A 9,547-nucleotide genomic window follows, 5' to 3' on the forward strand; every position below is an offset into this window, starting at 1 on the left:
ACTATTAGTCTCTCTGTGTATCATACTGTGCTTGGTTCAATGTTCTTTATTTGCTTGATCATTTCTATGTACCCCTTTGCCTGAAAAGTGTTTTATTAAGCTACATATTGGTTGAGGCAGGGATACTATTCTTTGGTAATCGATTCTTGCATGGTATGCCCTACAGAGCTTGCAAGGGCCTAACATAGGTAGTAGGATCATATAAACTCAAATATCTTCTTTTTAAAATAGTCGTTGTGTGTGAAAGTCACAGGTCATGGCTGAGTTTTACGGTTTGGATCAGAACCCATTTAGCAATTATTTGATTAACGAATGTCTAACATGTCTTTTGATTGAAATTAGATCATGAGATGTATTTTTGCTTGGTTGATGTCATTAGATCAACTCTATAATGTCCCTTTCAAATTACATTTATACCTCCTTGGCTGGTGTAAACTTCATGGTGGCCCCATTTTATTAAAAGAGACTATTAAATTATAACAATGTAATTTTATAAATAGAGTACTTCAATTTTATTTAATTAAAACAATAAAGTAAATACTTTAATATTTTAATATTTTTCTGAAACCATCACTCGACCCCTCCAATTGAAAACTGATGATGCACTTTGTCTCTTGGTGATGTGAAGAATACCGGGTCAACTCCCAGTCTCCTAAAAAATAGTTGATTGTCTCCAATCTTTCAGAATGGCTCATACAGATAGCAGAGCATCTGCCAAAATTCTTATAAATAAGGACTAAGAAGAGACTGGTAACTGCTTTTCTCTAAATTGCTGATAATGGAGCTTTGATTTTGTTGGAATTCATCAACTTCAAAGTTGCGTGTTTTACTGGTTAAGTAGTTTCTTATCTGCTTGTTTTGACTCTTTCAGATTTGCTCATGCAAGAATCTTATAGAAATGGTTGATAGTAGAAGTGAGAGATGTTTCGTTCAAGCTTTTGAAAGGAATACAAGATTACTGTAAGCTCAATAATCATCTCATTTATCAAGCACTACTTTTTTTTTTGTTTTGAATTTGGTGTTGTGTCAGTTTCAAAGGTAACTAGCAAAGATAAGTTTTCTCGGTCTTAGAGAGTGTCAGACTCTCGTTGGTGTAATAGATATCTTAAGATCACTATCTGATTTGCAAGTCTTTGATACACTTATTTGATGACAAATGTGCATCCACAAGAGGGACTCTAGGTTTGATGTTCTTGAGATTAATCACAGCACACAAGATTTTAATTTCTATTTATACAACTCAGTTGAGGAATTGCTATGTACCATGATTTATATCTTTTATGTTTATTGAAGACAGATTCAAGTTAAATTCCTAACTTCACATGATGGTACCAACAATTTAAAATCATATGAAGGAATTTGTAGAGATTTTATCCAAGGTATCCAACCTAAGTAAATTATTTTCAACTTTCATGTTGCAAAGACACCTTTAAAATTTCCTAAGGCATTTGAAATGTATTGTTTTAGACAAATAGCTGCGTTGTGTTTTGTGTATCCAACCCTGAAGTTAGTTTCATAGTGCAGAAACATTTTTTATGTTCTCTAAGGTCTCTCAGCAGTATCATTTATGAGAGAGCCACATTGTATTTACTATTATCTGAAATTCCAGCTTAGTTTAAATAGAAGATGGCTTTTTGGATTATCGAAACACATTGAGATAAGATCTATAAAGCAGGCAATAATGTATGTCAAGTTTCAACAACTAAAAGGAGTTGTTAACTTGTCGCTAATTATTCTCGATACAAGTTGGTGTCGAGTTTCCTTTTTATTATTTTGCAGATCTGTTGCTATTTATTTAATGTGCAATTGTGGAGAACTTTTCAAATTATCGACTTTTGTGTTTCTGAGATTTTCTTACAAGTAAGAAGCATTACTTGATTAAAAAATTCACAATTTCTTTTAGACTCCTATGGTTCTTCTTGATATGAATAGTCCATCTGGCCTGACTTTTCTTTTAGCAAGTTGTTAATTGCAAGCTATGATAAGGTGGCAAAGATCTTTGAATTGTATTAACTTGAATATTTTGGTTTTTTGGGTCAAAATATCCAGATCAAGACCCCATCATTCCACACATGAACTTCTTGGAGGGTGTTAGACTGGTGACATATAGTGGTAACCAGAAAAAGCAACCTGTACAGCAATAGGCATTCACTTTGAGTGTAATTATTCTAAATTCTCTTGTAGGATCATGATGTGCTATTTTTATAACATTTTGATCTATTGAAATAAATTAAACTGAGTTGTTTGACATACAATTATGTTCATATAAATCATTCTCATTAACCTTTCCTTTTGTGATCTATGTGTACAAATACACATAACTGGATTGGCCTATTCATAATAAAGACAAGAACAAGAAGTTGTCCATTGCTTTCATTGAATCAATGAGGGAAGTTATTTGGAATGTTATGCAGGTGACATGTCAGGAAAAAATTGATTAGGTTAGATTAGGTTTTTTAGATGAACCAAAGCCCCAGGAATTTGGGAGGTTGCAATTTCTAAAAAAAGTAGACAAGTATTGCATATGTTGGTGGATTAAGGTGGTTTTATTACGCTTTTCTCTGTTGGCACTTGTAGCTGCTCTCATCATCTGGGGAATGCCAATTCTAATTGACCAGGTTTTGAAATGTTTTAACTCCTTGTGCTTTTCTTTGGAGATCTATAAAATTAACTTTCATTTTCTTTTCATCATTGATAAATTTGGTATACCATCTAGCTTAATTGAGATGGCATTATTTTTCGAGTATGTGTTATGATATTTTTTTGACTTATCCATTGTAATTGACATTTTTTCTTGACTTGAAATCTTTGTTCAATGCTTAACTATGCAAGCTATAAAGATCGTCAACCTAACTGTTCTCTCATATATCACAACCTAAAACTAGAGTCTAGCATTTAACTCTATGACCATGCACTCAAAGCATTTCCTTGTTTCATAGCATTAACCCCCAATCAACTTTAGTCATTTGTGATGGAGTAACAACACTGAATTTGGATGCGGCTATTGACTTTTGCAACTTTGCAACTTAAATCACTAAAGCTTTTGGATGGAGTGGTATCAATTGAAGCAGAGATGCATTTATACATGGCACATTTTTTTGAAATTGACCGTTATGACAATGCAATTGATGGTGAGTCACTCCCTCACAACCTGAAATTAGAGTTTAGCATTTAACCGTGCAAACATGTGAACAAAGCATTTCACAACTTTGCCGCCATAATCTCAGGTCACATTTAACCATGTGCGAGGATGCAAAAGCCATAAGCTTAACTACATGCAAAGATGGCTATACTCTATAGTGATAAGCCTTGACATCACCCATCGCTATATCCACTTTTTGCCTTCTCTGCATAGTGATAACCAAGATTGTTATGGCCTATAGCGATAGGGAAAATTTGTCACTTGTTCTACAAAATTACGTGGTGAGCTTGAGCGGGAATGAAACTGCATTACCTAAAGATGCCTAATATTGTACAACTAATTTTCGGCCAAGACTACAGAAATTGAATAATGAGTGCCCAAATACCTCATAAATTATCCCATGGGAAATTGCTCCAATTGGTTAGTTGCAATGGGATAACTGGTGAAAGAATTATCAACAAGAAGAAATAGGTGTGTAACAGAAGCAATGGGAGCCATGATGTTTGAGAATGATGTATCAAAGATATTTTGGAGAGAAGTAGTCAATGCAACAATATACACAATAAACAAAGTGAAAATTAGAAAAGATACAAATAAAAATCCCTATGAATTATGGTTTTGGCCATGCATCCTTAGTAAAGTATTTCAAAAATTTTGGAAGTAAGTGTTACATGAAGAGAGATGATGATATTGGTAAGTTTGATGCAAGAAGCAATGAAGGTAGGTCCTTTGGTTATTCAATTAAAAGAAGAGCTTATATATTGTAATCAAAGAACTAAGACTATTGTTTAGTGTGCAAATGTAGAAGTAGATGAAAAGTTTGAAGTCAAAGAAGGAATGTTGGATTATAATTATGATGAAGAAGAATTTAATCCTAATCCTATCATAGAAAATGTTGAAACTTTATTTGAGACTAACAATGATTTGCAAAATGATGTTCAAGTTGTTGAACATAGAGAAGAATCAAAACCTAAGCCTATAGAAGTAAGAATTGATTAGTAATGCCTACAACTAACAAGAATTTGACAAAGAATCACCCTACTAATCATATCATAGAAAGAAAAGATAAAGGAGTTATGATAAGAAAGATAGTACATGAAGTATTGTGTCTAATTTCCCAAGTTGAACCAAAGAGTGTAGATGCAACATGCAAGGATGACTATTAGGTTCAAGAAATGAAGAAATAACTAGATTAGATTGTGAAGAATGAGACATGGGAATTGGTTCCTAGACCTAAAGATAAGAATATTATAGGAACTAAATGGGTTTTCAGAAATAAGATGAATGAACGAGGTGATGTTGTGAGAAATAAAGAAAGATTTGTATGTAAAGGATATTCACAACTAGAAGGTATAGACTATGAAGAGATATTTGCCCCTATTGCTAGAATTGAAGTAGTGAGAATGTTCTTGGCTTATGTGGCAAGTAAAAAGTTCAAAGTATAGCAAATGGATGTGAAGTCATTTCTAAATGCAGAACTTGAAGAGGAATTTTACATTGAGAAAGTTGAAGGATATCCTTTGAAAGAAAAAGGAGACATGGTATGCAAATTGAAGAAAGCATTGTATGGACTAAAGAAAGCACCTAGAACCTAGTATACGAGTTTGGATAGGTATTTGGAAAAGTTGGGATTTGCTAATGGTACTTCAGATAGTAACTTATATTTGAAAGAAAATAAGAATGACTTGTTGGTTATTGTGATATTTGTGGATAACATAATCTTTGGAGGTAATAATGAAGCAAGTGAAAAAAAATTGATGAAATGAAGAATGAATTTGAGATGAGTATGATTGGTGAGATGAAATATTTCTTAGGTTTACAAATTGTGTATAAAAATGATTATATTTTCTTATCATAGACTAAGTATTTGAAATGTTTGTTGAAAAGATTTGGTTTGGAAGTTGTAAGCTTGTTGGTACACCTATTATAACTGGTCACGAGTTATCTAGCAAAGATGAAACACCTACAATTGAGAAAAATAGGTATAGATCCATGATTGGAGGTTTACAATATCTAACTGACACTAAATCAGATATAGAAAATGTAGTTGATATAGTTGCAAGATTTCAAGTAGATCCTAGAGAATTGCATTATGCAGTAGTAAAGAGAATATTCAAATACTTAAAGAGAGCATCTTATTTTAGCTTTTGGTATTACTGATTAAGTTACTTTACTTTGTGTGCATATACTAATGCATATTGGGGAGGCAATATGGATGGCAGAATGAGCACTAGTGGTGGGGCATTTTTCCTTAGAGGAAGGTTGGTTTCTTGGCTAGGCAAGAAACAAGACTATATCTCACAGAGCACAATATAAGTAGAGTATGTAGCATTAGAAAACAAGTATACTCAGATCATATGGATGAAATAGATGTTGAAGGACATTGGGATAGATTTTGTAGAATCTATTATCATACATTGTGATAAAACAAGTACAATGAGTACGTCTAAGAATCTTGTATTACAATCTAAGACTAAGCACATATCAATTAAGTATCATGTTCTAGGAGAGAAATTTGTAGACAAAGAAATAAGATTAGAGTATGTTAATACAAAGGAGCAGATTCTAGACATTTTTATGAAGCTTTTTCTAATAGATACATTTAAGTATTTGTGAGTTATGCTTGGGGTTATGCCCCTGCCTACTTTTAAGTAGTTGATGCAAAGAGTGCATCAGTCTGGTGGTAGATATCACTATTATAAATCTAGATTGAATATTGATGCTTCATATATGAGGGAGTATCTATGATGAGAAGAGTCATCAAGGACTCTTGGTAGTTGGTATATAATAGTGTATTTGTACACTTGAGTTGGTTGAAGACATTGAGTTATAGATTGACACAATGAATCCTTTGTCACTGATATCAATAGGGGTAAGTTGTACATGAAAAACAACTTCTATTATGGGGAAGAGATGGATAGATTGGTGTCAATGGGAGAAATATAGAGTTATATAAATGGGGGAGAAGTGTGAACAACTGATGTCATCCATGTAAGAGTGAGGAAGCACATATGAAGAGTTGTTCTTGTGAGTTTCAGATTTGATTGATGAAGAGGATTTGAAAAGAAGAAAGCAACAACATCAAAAGAGTTGGATTTAGTTTTTTTTGGAACTGAGATATTTTTCATCTGTGTTTCCATCAATGCTAAAGGGGATATTGTTAGCATGAATGCTGATGATATTACTTTGGGGGAGTATACTAAGCATTGGAGAGTTTGTTAGCATGCTTGACATGTTACATTCATGATTGTGTCTTTTCATTGATGCAAACATAGTATTGTTTCTATAAAGACCAGCAAAGTAGCAAATAGAGTGAAGTTGAGGATATGTTCTACATTATTTCCTAATGAAGTCGAAAAGTACACGCACAAAGAGTAGAAGACATGTGAGTGTTATTCAAGTATTATAGAGGACATTGTGTAGTCAAAGTGCCTTAGAAGTGGTTTCTAATGTTTGGATTGTATCTATTAACATGGATAGAATCATGGTGATAAAGTTTAGACAATAGATAGCTTGATGATGACATCAAAAAATGTGTGAGGTTTGAGGTCACACATGTGAGAAGTTATATTTACTGTGAGATGATAGTGTTCTGTAATTGCAAAATGATGTAATGAATTGTAATATCTTAATGTGGTCCATTACAATTAATTAGGAAAGCCTTGAGACCAACTTAGTAAATTATTTTGAGAATTTAGTATAAAGGAATGTTATTTTCCTTATGGTGAGTATGGATGCAAGTGTAAGTAAATTGTCCAAGTGTGAATTGTGCAGGTAATATGAAAACTTGGTAAATGTGTGTAAGTGATCAAAGGGATTAGTGTGGTATGAGCTTAAAGATTTGGTATTGAGATTTGAAGAGTTTTGGTCTGGTCAAGAGGACATAGAAGGAGTTCAAGTTATTTCATTTTTATTATTTTGTAAGGAATAATACAGAGATCAATTGGAAAATTTGTTTAGTGATCTTTCCCTAAAGCTATTTGGATAGTGGGTACTTCTGCCTTCTACAACTCCTAATAGGTCAGTTGGCACAACTCCTAATAGGGTTGGAATCTCCTAACAAGGACTGATATGTATTGGATGTATTTCATTGACTCCTAATAGAGTCCAACCTCTAACAAGGATCTTTTATATTAATACATCATTTTGTGGGTACCATCCCCACTAGGGTTTTCCCTCCAATCAAGGGTTTCCCTATTTAACATATTTGGTGTTATTGTGTATGTGTATCTTCTTATGGTTGTTGATTATATTGTTTGCATGTTTAAGGTTTAATAAGGTTGATAAAAGTTATATTGATCTTATAAATGATTCACCCCCTCCCCCTCCCCTCTAATTTATCTTGGTGGACTTTACTTTCAAACACCATCTTCACACATTCACTACATTAGGACTTAATTTATAAGTATCATCTCTTCTTAGGACCCCAAAATCCTAGCTTGGATCTCCAGGTGATAGTCTGGCACACCAATTCCACCCCCAACCCTTACTAGTCTAGAATTTGTAGCAGGGAGACCTTAAAGGTCAACCTAGTCTAGACTAGGTTAAATCAAGTCAACTTGGTCCAAACTAGGTCAACCAAGATTAGCCTACTCCCAAATCTTACAATGATTAAGGGCTTAGTATTGTTTAACTCCTCTAGTAAAATCATGCTTGTGCAGTCAATCCTTGTGTTGTAATTTCACAAATATTCTACAAAACTAGTATAAAAATGCATTCATTCTCTAATTTGTACATGAGAGGAGCAAGGAGAAAGCACATATGGACACCCCAATCTGACTTAGAGAAATTTTAAGGTGAAATCAAGGGCTTGTTTCTTATTCTTCATTGCAAGTGAGGTTATTATTCTTCATCAAGCATTCAAAGGAAAATATATCAAGCATAGAGTTGCAAAGGAATCACAAAGATGGTTAAAGTACTTTATCCTTGGAGGCTTGGTATGATTTCTACATCACACTTCAGATATGATTCTTTTCACCTTGATACATTTACACACATGCATACTTACATGCTAGGGTTTCACTCACAAAGTAGATTCTTAGCATTTTAGCATATTTTCATTCCAAATGTACAAATCTAGGATACGATGCACATACAGACATACACATTGCATTTTCCCTAATAGCTATTTGTGGAGGTGGAAATCACCAAAATGGGGGGTTGACTAAGGTAGACATCTTTAAATCCACTCACACACACAAAAGCTATTGTAGATTTGCAGAATATCAGCAAAAGGTTTATAGATCTCGAACCCACTTTTCAGGAGCTTTCTAGAGAAGTCAATTTTAGGTCACTAAACTATATTAACCTAGTTGTAGGATGTCTTCCCAAGTTGACCTAGTCCTCCAGTCACCACTTTTCAAAGAGATTTATGGGTTTCATTCCTTTCATCATTTTATTATGAGGTTTATGATCAAAAGTTTAGAAATAGTTTAGATCTGCGAGTTTTGGAGCTAAATCACATCTTCCTCTTTGTATTTCAAGGTGACTACCTTATCTCTTATTTTCCCTCTTAGCATACATTTAGTTTTAGATCTCTATTGGGCTATTTATGCGTATCTCAAATCTATATTTGTCATATCTCTTGTTTACATTGCATGAAAGAGAACTTGCTAGCATACTTCCTTGACAAGTTTCTAGATTTTTTATTGGTGCCCCTTTATCATCTTTGGAGGTTTGATAATAAAATTTAAGGCTTATTGAGAGTTATAATTGGAAGCCCCTCTTTCTCTTGTATTTAATGGCTTAGGGATAAAGTGTTCAACTTGGTTAGTCTTGTTTGTAATTATTATCATCGGTGTCATTTTCCCCCTGAACACCACCATCAACATATGTGATGTTCTTCTTCACTCAATCTATATTTTAAGAAAGATTATAACTTTTTTGGGCCTATTTCATCTTTGGAAATATTTTGGATTATTTGGAAGTACATAAATGAAAATGTATTTTTATAATGGAAGGAGTAGAGCATGTGTGAGATCTCTCTAATGGAAAGAGTAGAGAACTTAAGGGGTCAATGTGACTCTTAGAATCTCAAAGAAAACGAATGTTTATTTTGCAGAAATACAACATGCTCTTAATACCAATACTTTAGGGGAAAAAATTATTTTAATTTTTTTCAAGAGAGAAATTTGGTCAAGATTTTTTAGTAGTATCAAATTGGAATTAAGTAGAAAAGAACCCAAGTTTGAATTTGAAATTAGAATTTTTGGTCAAAATTGCCCACAATATTAACCAAATTCAAACTTTGAATGTTATATTGAATCAATAAAAAAATAAGAAATGCGAGACATATATTTGAAAACCATTCAATGCTTACATTAAAATAAAAAGTTTCACACAAAAATATATTCAAATATTAACCTATGTAATCATGGTATGTGAAAACAACCTCTTTTGGAGTTC

Source organism: Cupressus sempervirens, chromosome 3 (genome assembly GCF_028749045.1).
Source record: "Cupressus sempervirens isolate cs-2001-9-10 chromosome 3, ASM2874904v1, whole genome shotgun sequence".
Lineage (NCBI taxonomy): Eukaryota > Viridiplantae > Streptophyta > Pinopsida > Cupressales > Cupressaceae > Cupressus > Cupressus sempervirens.